We start from the raw sequence: 12464 nt of genomic DNA on the forward strand, positions 1-12464 counted from the left end.
TTTTCCATATATACAAAGGAGAAGAATGCCTCCTTAATTTTTACAGTCAGCTTGGCTCTCTTTATTTTCAGACAGTGATACAATAACGAGGTCTCTGAAGTCATGTGGCAATGTTTTGTTCCACCCAAATGCAACTAAAATAATCTAAAATACCTCAATGACTTTTGATCCATGGCTTCAAAATCAGAATCAGGTTTAATATCACTGGCTTATGTCGTGAAATATGTTGCTTGGCGGTAACAGTACATTGAAATACATAATAATAAGAAAACAAAAAATTACAATATGGAAATACACACACACACACAATTTATTGAGTAGACAGCTTAGATCAAATCTGCATCATAACTTCCCAAACATGAGAAAGTCTGCAGATGCTGGAAATCCACAGCACACACACAAAATGCTGGAGGAATTCAGCAGCTCAGGCAGCATCTATGGAAATGAATAAAATCTCCATGGTTTGGGCCAAGACCCTTCTTCAGGACTTCCTTGTGTTTTTCTAAGAGTGTTTCTATCTGATGACTTCAAGGGAGCTGTGCCAAATTAATTGGTCTAATTGTTTTGAGAGGGGATGTACCTGTGCACTTCCTATCAATTTTACTGCTGAGCTAGTGCAATTTTCCTTTTCCCCTGCTTATTGTTTTTTTTAACATCAGATTGACGAGAGTCCTTGACAAGAAGAGTTTATTCGCCTACCTCAGTTTCTTCTTGTAATCCTAGCCAGAATAAAAGTCAGTTTCCAGCCAATTTGATTCATTCCTCATGATGTCAAGAAACAGCTGAAAGCTCTAGATATGGCAAAGACAATGGCAACAGACATTATTCCAACTATAGTACTAAAAGTGTGTTCAGCAGCTAACTATACCTCTAGCTAAGCATTTTCAGTACAGTTACAACTGTAATATCTACCCAACAATGTGGAAAATTACCCAGATATCTCCTGTTCATGAAAAGCAGGTCAAATCTAATCCAGCTAATTATAATCCAGTCATTTTACCCAACCCTCAGAAAATTGATGGCTGCTACTCATCAGATCCTTACTCATTAATGCCCAGTTTGGGTATCACCAGGATTAGTCAGCTCCAGACCTCACCACAATCCTGGCCCAAATGCAGAGCAGAGAGACGAATTCTAGAGGCAAAGTGACAATGACTGCCCTTGACGTTAGGCAGCATTTGACTGGACATGGACTATGTAAAACTGAAGTCAATGGGCATCAAAAGGAAAATTCTCAGTGGTTGAAGTTACAACTTGTACGAATGAGGACATTTGCGATTGTTAGACATCAATCATCTTAGCCCCAAGATATTATTGTAGGAATTCCTCTGAACAGCATCTTGCACCCAGTTATCTCAGCTGTTTCATCAACAACCTTCACTTAATTATAACATCAGAAATATGAATACTCAATGATGAGTGTGCAATCTTCAATTCCATTCACAACTCCTCAGCAATGATGACTGTGCAGTCTTCAATTCCATTCACAACTTGTCAGCAAATCAAATAGACAGGGCTTCATGCAGCAAGTTCTAGACCACACCAGAAACTCAACTGAATCAGTTGCATCAATGCCATAGTTACAAGAACAGGTCAAAGGCTAGGTACCCTGATGTAGGTGTCTAGGTTCCTGATACCTCAACGCCTTTTTTTGCCATTTATTAGGCACAATTCAGGAACATGATGGAATCCTCACCACTAGCCTGAACGTGTAACATCAGCAGCTATCAAGTGAAAAACTCAACACCATCCAAGACGAAGTTGGCTACTCAATTGGCATCCTATTAGTTACCCTGAAACATTTATTCCCTCAACCATGGGTCATGGTGATTGTAGAGTGCACAATCTATAGAGTGCTCTTCAGTTGCTTACCCAGGCCTCTCTGTGAGTACCTCCCAAATCTGAGGCCTCATGAGGCCACAGATCCATTTTTCGTCTAGGCTGCACAGCATTCTATCTTTGAAGAGTGTTATGATTTCTTCATATCACTGTGTCTATATTCCAGAACTCCTTCCCTCAAAACCCTTATGGAAATTCGGTTATGGGTTCCCACAGTCTGAGCTTGCCGAGTGGCCTGGAAGATGTGCGTCTTTGGGGTGCGGCCTTGTGGAATATCCGATTCCTCGCCAGTGTGGTCAACTGAAGCGTTGCAGGAGATCGGAGCATCGAGAGAGCAGTGCACACTGCTGTCGAAATAAGTGGCACTGCAGACTGCACCACTGAAACAGCGAGTTGTTAGCAGGAGCAATATCTCTCTCTATCCCTCTTTCATGAGAAAGAGCCTATGGATGTCAAAGAGTTGGGATGAACAGTGCTTTTTTGCTGAACCCTAGATCATGGTCTCTTTGGGGGCTTTGCTATTGCTTGCATGGTGGGTGGTGGTGGGGGCTTTAATGCTTTTACTGAGGCAGGTGGGGGTGATGGGCCTTGGAGTTCTAACTTTTTCCTGTCATTCTTTCTTTGGGGTTTTTCTTCTGTTTCGTGGATGTCTGGGAAGGGTAAGAATTTCAGGTTGCACTGTATACTGTATACATTCTCTGATATTCAAGAGAACCACTGAACCCATGAAACCTTCATCAAAAAGACTGCAGTGACACAAGGCAGCAAGCCATAACTGACTTCTCCCTTGCAAGAAGGGGTAGGGAATAAATGTCAATCTTGCTCATGATGCCTTGATCCTAGGAAATGAATAAACACAAAAAGTAGAATAAATAAAACAAGGTGATCAGTAAGCTAGAATTGGACAAGTGTGGGTATCTCAGTAGGTTATAAATTTGGAGAAAATTACAGACCCTGGGAAGAGCAGAGTCATTGAGGGATTTGAAAATAATGGCGAAAATGTTAAGATCAGGGCAATAGTTAACTGGGAGCAAATTTGAAAACCTCCACAGCTTGACAGTAGGATCATTATGTACTATGATTATTGAGACTGCAAAAAAGAAACATGTAGCCTACCAGTGTCTAAGTTTAATCTTTGATAGAGAAGCAAATTGTTACATATTTAGAAATTCTGAGTAAAACATCTAGTGTTTTGAAATTGTGTTGCATTGTATATAATTTGGTGCTTTAGTTGTCTATTTGCTTCCAATTTCATTTGTAAATTGTAAGCACACACCTTTAGCATCATTTATGCATCTCAGCAAATTAAGTAACACAGTAGATGAATTGTCAATGGGTTTATAAACATCAATGTACAAACCCCATTTCCAGAAAAGTTGGGATATTTTCCAAAATGCAATAAAAACAAAAATCTGTGATATGTTAATTCACGTGAACCTTTATTTAACTGACAAAAGTACAAAGAAAAGATTTTCAATAGTTTTACTGACCAACTTAATTGTATTTTGTAAACATACACAAATTTAGACACTGTAATTCCTCAACATGACCTGTCCCCCCACGTATCTATGTATCATCCTCAAACTTGGTCACAAATCCATCAATTCCATCATCCAAATTATTGACGTATATCATGAAAAGAAGTGGTCCCAACACCGATCCCTGCAAACACCACTAGCCACTGCAGCCAACCAGATAAGGTTGCTGTTCTGCTGTCATCCCTGCTAGTGCCCCCTTGCTATCAACTTTGGCTAGCTCCTCTCTCATGCCTCTGCAATTCTTTCTACTCCACTGTAATGCTAACAAATCTAATTTTAGCTTCTGCTTCTCAAAACTACAGGGAGAATTCTATTGTAATATGTTCACTGTCTCCTTTGGGTTCCTTTATCTTAATCTCTCTAATCAAATCTACACCCAATCCAGAATTGCCTTCCCCCCAGTGGGCTCAAATAGCTGCTAAAAGTTCAAAGTTCAAAGTAAATTTATTATCAAAGTACATATATGTAACCATCTTCAATCCTGAGATTCACTTTCCTGTGGGCATACCCAATAACTCAATAATAGAACAATAACCAATTAAAAAATTAAAACAAGACCAACAGATTTCAATGGATGAGGATACTTGGAATGAAATTTTTAAACTTGTTCACACCTCTTTGTTATGTGCACATCACTCTCTTTTACAATTTCAAGTGGTTCATAGAGCCTATATGACTAAAGATAAGCTCTCTCATTTGTACTCAGATTTTTCTCCATACCATAATAGGTGTAATGTCGAAGAGGCCTCTCTAATTCACATGTTTTTGCCTTGCCCGCGGCTTGATAAATTTTGGAAAGAAGTATTTCAAACTTTTTCAGAGCTTTTTAAAGTAAACTTTAAACCCAACCCTCTGACTGCCTTGTTTGGCATTGTTGGAGGAAATGATTTTACTTTTAAGTCAAATGATTTGCATATTTTGGCTTTTATTTCTCCTTTAGCCAGAAGAGTTTTGTTGCTTAAATGGAAAGATGCCACTCTGCCTACTCATGCCCACTGGTTGATTGATGTTATATCATGTTTAAATCTAGAGAAGATTAGCTGTTCTATTTCTATACCTAGACAAGATTTTTTCACATTATGGAGACCTTTTTGGAACTACTTTCACAATCTTCGACTTGTTCAGCAATGATGATGGCTATTATATGTTTGAATTTACGACTATATGTCTAAGTTTTTTTCTTTTCTTTTAACTAAGCTTTTTTTTCTTTCTTTTTTTGTTATGGGGTTTTGATTTCGCTTTAGATTAGAATATATCTTTTCAATATTATGGTTAATTTACTATACATAGATATGGGACATTTCAACCTTGTTTCTGTTTCCATAATATAATGTATTTCGTATTCATCTATGCAAGTAATTAATAAAAATACTGAAAAAGGAAAGAACAAGAACCAAAATAGAATCAATTAAAGACTGCAGCAACTTGGGTGTTCAACTAATAATAAATAGGCAATAAATATCGAGAACATGAGATGATGAGACCTTGAAAGTGCGGCCATAGGTTGTGGGAACATTTCAGTAACGGGGCAAATGAAGTTGAGGGAAGTTATCCCCCTTAGTTCAAGACCCTGATGGATGAACCTGGTGGTGTGAGTCTTCTGTATCTTCTTCCTGATGGCAACAGTGAGAAGAGAGAATGACCTGGGTGGTGGGGATCGCTGGTGATGGATGCAGCTTTCCTGCAATAATGCTTTGTGTAGATGTGCTCAACAGTGGGGAGGGCTTTACCTGTGATAGATTGGGCTGTATCCATTACTGTTTGTATAAACCTCTCATCAAGATCTTTTTATCCTTGGAGTTTCTTGACCCTACCCACATGGATTCTACATCATCCGTATACTCCATGCATTCAAATATAACACCTTCGATCCTGTTTTTATCACCCTTTTCCATTTGCTCCCATGTTACACTTCAAATCATCCGACTGCAATTCTGCAAATTATCTGTCTTCCTCGCAGCCCCATTCTAATTGTCAAAAGTCCCTTTGTCGTGATTGGTTAGTTTAGAAACTGCAGCAGCTTTTCCCATTGGTTAGCCACCTGGCATCCAGTTTTCAGATATCCTGGGTACATAGAGAGTAAGTGTGGGAGGTTCTCTCTCTCTCTTCTTTTGTTTAAGGCAAGCAGAGCACATAACCATTAGGAAGGTAACAGGAAGTGTGCTCTGCACATGCTACTAACTAAGTATGTTTGTTGAATATTCAGCTTTGTAGTTTCTGTAACTTGGGGAACATGAATGATTGGTCAAATTTTTTACTACTTGGTAAATAAATGATTAATATACCTATTCACGGAGTGTGTTTTCTGTCTTACTTGCCAGACCCACAAGCCTTATTCAGCATTACAGTAGTCTAACCAAACACTGCATTTACATGTATACCAACTGCCCCATGCTCACCCCTATCACTCAGGTGACCAACCCGCTGCCAAATTATTTTAAACCTTTCTGTCACGATGTGCACTGGCAATATCAGAACCCAAGTGCAGAGCAAAGACAGACTCCAATGTAAAGATGGTGACCCGAGTTTATTCACGAGAATTCCAGCAGAACATCTGTGGCTTGGCCATGCAACAACGTGAGATGTAACATCCTCAAAACTAAGACCCCGCCATTACTGCTAATCGGGCGTCCACTTAAATAATACAAGTAACACAGATTTCCCTAGTCTTTCAAAATAAACTTAGCAAGTTTTAACAGAAAGCACCAGGAGACCATTAAAAAGAGCTAGTTACTTCAGAAAAAAAAAACACAAAGAACTCCAAATGATTAAGAATTCTAAATGATTAACTTTTTCTGAGCAATAAAGTAGTTTAAGATATAGGGAAGGCTAAGTGTTCAGTGTGTATAGTAAGATGTATGTAGTGATCTGCAGCAGTTTGATTGTGAAACTTTACTGTGATTGATTTTTAAACAACATTATTTCTGAGCCTTATACTGCTAGGAATAACTGGTTCTTCTTTGAGTGAACGATGTCTATTTTTATTTCAGATCAACATGATTAAGAGCCTCACTAATGAATAATTTTAATCTTTAAACCAATGAGTTTGACGCTAAAAAATAATGTTTGTAGAAAAGAATATTTTACCAAAATGAGCAAATGATATTAGCAATTGGTTTTAGGATTTACTCAAAATTGTATCAAGCTGTATTGAAGTAATTCTTAATTTAGCAATCACATACAAGAGAAAACCTATAAATGCTGGAAATCCGAGTAATACACACAAAATGCTGGAGGAACTCAGCAGGCCACGCAGCATCTATGGAAAAAAGTACAGTCAACATTTTGGGCCGAAACCTTTTGGCAGGACTGGAGAAAAAAATGCTGAGGAGTAGATTTAAAAGGTGGGGGGAAGAGCAAGGGAAACTCCTTTGATAGGTGAAACCTGGAGAGGAAGGAATGAAGTAGAGAGCTGGTAAATTGATTGGTGAAACAGATAGAAGGCCATGGAAGGAAGGAAAAAAAAAAGGGGGAGGAGCATCAGAGGAAGGCGATGGGCGGAAATAAGATTAGGGAGGAAAAAGGGAATGGGAAATAGGGAAGGGGGTGCGGGGGGCATTACTGGAAGTTTGAGAAATCAACATTCATGCTACCAGGTTGGAGGCTACCCAAACGGAATATAAGGTGTAAGGTGTTGCTCCTCCAACCTGAATGTGGCCTCATCACGATAGTGGAGGAGGCCATGGATAGACATATTGGAATGGGAATGCGAAGTGGAATTAAAATGGGTGGCCATTGAGAGATCCCACTTGTTCTGGTGGATGGAGCACAGATGCTCAGTGAAGCAGTCTCCCAAACTACATCAGGTCTCACCGATATACAGGAGGCCACACCGGGAGCACCAGGCACAGTATATGACCCCAACAGACGCACAGGTAAAGTGTCGCCTCACCTGGAAGGACTGTTTGGGGCTTGGAATGGTAGTGAGAGAGGAGGAGTAGGGGCAGGTGTAGCACTCGTTCCGCTTGCAAGGATAAGTGCCAGGAGGGAGATCAGTGGGGAGGGAAGAATGGACAAGGGAGTCGCGTAGGGAGTGATCCCTGCAGAAAGCAGAAAGTAGGGGTGGGGGGAGGTAAAGATGTGCTTGGTGGTGGGATCCCGTTGGAGTTGGCAGAAGTTTTGGAGAATTATGTACCAGATGTGGAGGCTGGTGGGGTGGTAGGTGTGGACAAAGGTCCTCACAAAAGGCCAAGAGGTGAGGACACCTTATATCCCATTTGGGTAGCCTCCAACCTGATGGCATGAACATTGATTTCTCAAACTTCTGGTAATGACCCCACCCCTTCACCATTTCCCATCCCTGTTTCCCTCTCTCACCTTAACTCTTTGCCCAACCATCACCTTCCTCTGGTGCTCCTCCCCCCTTTTTCTTTCTTCCATGGCCTTCTGCCTCTTTCTCCAATCAACTTCCCAGCTCTTTACTTCATCCCTCCCCCTCCAGGTTTCACCTATCACCTGGTGTTTCTCTCTCCCCGCCCCCCCCACCTTTTAAATCTACTTTTAGCTTTTTTTTCTCCAGTCCTGCCGAAGGGTTTCGGCCCGAAGCATCGTCTGTACTCTTTTCCATAGATGCTGCCTGGCCTGCAAAGTTCCTCCAGCATTTTGTGTGTGTTGCTTAATTTAGCAATACTTTTGTTGTATTGTTCAATTTCGTCTTTACTTGTTGCTTGTCTTTGCATGTATTAAGTAACTAACTTTAATCCCTTACTCATGTCTAAATGGTGGTTTAACAACAATTATCTGCACCAATTAGCATTCCATTCACTTTGCAAGATATTAAAATAAACATCTCTGAAATTATCGTGGAATGAAATTTACCCAACACCATTTATGCAAACTACTAGCATATGCAGTATATGTGGAGAGTCTGTAGGGAGATGGATTAAGCATCTGGCAGATGGTAATGTGAGGTTACCCACTTTCTAAGGAAAGTAGAAGCTTAGGTTATCATTTAAATGATGAAAGATTGTAGCATGCTGTGAAGCAGAGGGGCATGGGAGCCCTTGTGCATAAATTGCAAAAGTTTGGTTTATGGGTGAACAGATTATCAAGAAGGCAAATGGAAGGGTGGACTTGTTAATCAACCATGATCTTATTGAATGGTGAAACAGATTCCATGGGTCAGATGGCCTACTCCTGCATCTTGTGGTTTTATTTTCTTATACAGTATATAATTATTATATAATGTATGGACTGCAGTTGATATCATCAACGTGGATTTTCACATATTTGGTGAAGCCCCACTTGAAGGACTTGTTAGCAAAATTGAAGCCTATGGAATGATTGAGTGATAGAGCTGTACAGTACAGAAATGGATCTTCAGACCAAACAGTCCATGCTGGCCTAGCCCTCCACACTAATCCCATTTACCTGCATCAGGTTTGCATCCTTATGTGCCTTGTCTATCCAAGTGCCTACAGTATACAAATGTCTCAAACAATTGACTGTATTTGACTTCACTACCTTCTCTGTCAATGTGTAAAACATCCTTGTCTCTCAAATCTCTTTAAAATCTCCTTATTCACAACTTAAGTACATGCTGCCTTGGATTTGATACTCCTAGCATGAAATTTTAAAAAAAGTAACAGCCATTAAAAATGCAAACAACAGGAGTTCTGCAGATGCTGGAAATTCAAGCAACACATATAAAAGTTGCTGGTGAACGCAGCAGGCCAGGCAGCATCTGTAGGAAGAGGTGCAGTCGACATTTCAGGCCAAGACCCTTCGTCAGGACTAACTGAAGGAAGAGTGAGTAAGGGATTTGAAAGTTGGAGGGGGCAGCACATCACACAAACCAATCTTCCGTCCGTGGACTCACTTTACACCGCACGGTGTCGGAGCAGTGCTGCCAGGATAATCAAGGACACGACCCACCCAGCCAACAGACTTTTCGTCCCTCTTCCCTCCAGAAGGTTCAGGAGCTTGAAGACTTGTACAGCCAGATTTGGGAACAACTTCTTTCCAACTGTGATAAGACTGCTGAACGGATCCTGACCCGGATCTGGGCCATACCCTCCAAGTATCCGGACCTGCCTCTCGGTTTCCTTTGCACTACCTTACTTCCCATTTCTCTATTTTCTATTTATGATTTATAATTTAAATTTGTAATATTTACTAATTTTAACTATTTTTAATATTTGTAATCCAGGGAGCGGGAAGCGCAGAATCAAATATCGCTGTGATGATTGTACGTTCTAGTACCAATTGTTTGGTGACAATAAAGTATAAAAGTAAATTGTGTTACAATAATATTGTAGAAATACAGTATGAAGGTTAATATCAACAGGAAAATAATCCCAAACATTTTATTTGGCAAATCTATTTAAAAACAAGATGCTCATAGTGCTGGTCATCCCCACCTTGTAAGCTGTCAAGGAACCCATCATCCTTACAGAATTCTCCAATCCTGGCCCAAAATTAGAGATACATAATGAAAGTTGGTCATAGGGATTTTACTTGGGGGAAAACTTAAACACAAAATGCAAAAAGAAACAACTGACAGCATTTTATTTTCTTTCTGGTCTCTCAATATGATTGAGCATTAACATTTGGATGTCAATACACACAAAATGCTGGAGGAAGTCGGCAGGTCTGGGAGTATTTATTGAGGTAAATAAATAGCCAACATTCAGACTGAACCCCTTCATCAGGAAGTGGACAGACGCCAGAATAAGAAGGTGGGGGAGGTGGGGGAGGTGGGGGGGGGGAATGAGTGCGAGCTATCAGGAGATAGGTGAAGGGGATTCTGGGTTCTGCCCTCTTCTTCTCCAGTCCTGAAGGTCTCGGTTGGAAAAGTCGATTGTTTATTTCCCTCCATCGATGCTGTGAGTCCCTCCAGCATTTTGTGTGTGTTGCTCAAGATTTCATTACACTGGCTCGAGGTCACCGTGCGCTAACCTATTACCCCTTGAACTCCTTCTGTTACTACCTTTTTGCCATGAACCCCGATCCTCCAATCCTATCCCTTTCCTTGATAACAGTTCCCCACAGAACGACTCACAGACGATAACCTCCGCTACGCGGCGCCCTGAAATGTCTGTGCACACGTCCTCGGACTGAAGAGGGCGCGGCGAAGGAGGAACTCGCCTGTGATTGCCAACGCAAACACAATGACAGCGCACCGACTGCGAACTGAATTTCTTTATAATTTTAGTTCCGGCGGACCGAAAATTAAAATAATAAATAAAAATTGACAAAATCTGTTGCTTCCATGCACGAGTCTAGTCTCCGAGTTTAAAGTTGACCTTAGCTATTAAGTAATGGCAGCGGCTCACTTTAATGTAAAAGATAAACATCTCGTAGGAACGCGCCAAATTTGGGACTATTTTTAAATTTTATTGACATACAGCACGGAATAGGCCCTTCCGGCCCAGTAAACCCAATTCTAATCCTAGCCTAATCACGGACAATCTACAATCATCAGTTAACCTACCACAATGGGGGTCGCGTTGCAGAATATCCCGATACGCACGAGTGTTTTAAGAACACACACCGTAAAGTGAGGGTCGCAGTTTATAACTTCACCCATGGCTATTTCCGTAAAACGTTTAATTACAGCGATTAATTGTCAGTTTTTATAAGGATCCTATAATTCTTGCCTTTTCAATGAAGGCACCGATGTAGAATGCATTTTAAACCACAGAACCTTGTCCTTCCAGTTTAAAAAATGCGCACGTATATGATGACAGCCAGAATCGAAACTCTCAGATCGTGTGGGCGGGACTGCTGTGCTTAGCAACCCGAGAATTTGCGAGCGATTTATTTCCTGATAAGAGTCTGTGCTGCATCGTTGTGGGAGCTGTCCAAGCGGCAGGGGCCTGTTTCATCTTGTTCGAGCTGTTTAAATAAGCTTCTCTTCTTAGCTGCCGAGACTTTGTTTATAAATTGCAATCTTTAAATGTTACCTTCTTTTGGCGTATAACGTTCTTGACAAATAGGAGAAGGATGTTCAACTTCAAAAAAGCCGCACTTTTAGAGAAGTGCAGTATTTTATCCTGCACATTCCTGGAGCCCGTGGCTAACAGCGCGTTTTAAATTAAAAATAAAAACTACTGAAATGTGCCCTGTTCTCAATGATTTTCCTTACACTAACTTAATAATTCATATTCATTTAGTTGCTCGAACGACCCGCTTTAATATCCAAATTCAAAACTTATCTATAGTTTCTTAGAATAGAGGTGGGGTGAACAGTTTTTACACAAATAGGAATAGTGATTTGAACTTTAAAACAACGCTGTTAATTCATTTCAAGGCCGCATTAATATCACTGGCGCTTCCTGATTCACTGAGATTCCGAATCACTTCCTCCTTCCCGGGATAGGTTTTCGGTTTTAGTTCTTTTACATAATATAGATGTAAATTGGTGACAAATTGGTGATTTGTCTCTGGAGAAACACTGTCATCGAGGCAGCGGCAGGTATCTACCACCAGTGAGTTCGGTCGCAGGTACAGATCTTAAACCTTATTTTAAACCACTTATGTTAAAATAGTTCCAGTACCAAACTCGAGAATTAAACAGGTTTGTTAAGTTTAGAACTAATATTGATCACATCGAGAGATTTTTCTCAGAACTAAATTTGGTTTTTGTTTGGAGAGTGATGAAATACGTGTAAATATTAGTGTCGGAGTCGAACATCATTTCGCAATCAGTTTGTACTCTATAGCAAACAGAAACTTGTGAACTTATCTTGTTTGTCACAAGTGATTTTCTTTTTTATATAAGTCACTATTATCGAGTACGTAATGAAGGTGTCAAGCGAATCATAACATTGCTGAAGATTTTCCGCTTTTTGTATTGCCGTCCAAATAAATTAAAAATGAAGGTTGGTAATTGATGGGTATTGATGACACATTTATCATTATAGCATAGTTAATAGATCGTAAACTTCTCATGAGTACAGTGTTTTTTAAGTATTATTATTTTTACCTGGAATAAAGCGAAGACGCTAGAAGTAGCACAGAGGTGTTATAAGACATTGGTCAGACCGTACTTGGAATATGGTTAGCAGTTGTGGGCACTTCTCTAGGAAAGGATTTCATCTATCGAGATACAGCGTGGAACAGTCCTTCAACTTATTCCGCCCAGCA

General features: G+C 40.3%; 1 protein-coding gene across 1 annotated transcript in view; it reads left to right on the top strand.

Annotated features, from left to right (window-relative positions):
• The first annotated feature begins 11741 nt into the window (after positions 1-11741).
• The window catches only part of rbm47 (RNA binding motif protein 47), a 202406-nt gene continuing 201683 nt past the window's right edge, over positions 11742-12464 (top strand). The window contains exon 1 of the mRNA XM_072252825.1: positions 11742-11822. The gene's annotated coding sequence lies outside the window, so the exon portion shown is untranslated. The remainder of the gene's footprint in view (positions 11823-12464) is intronic.

This window comes from Mobula birostris, chromosome 3 (assembly GCF_030028105.1).
Source record: "Mobula birostris isolate sMobBir1 chromosome 3, sMobBir1.hap1, whole genome shotgun sequence".
NCBI lineage: Eukaryota > Metazoa > Chordata > Chondrichthyes > Myliobatiformes > Myliobatidae > Mobula > Mobula birostris.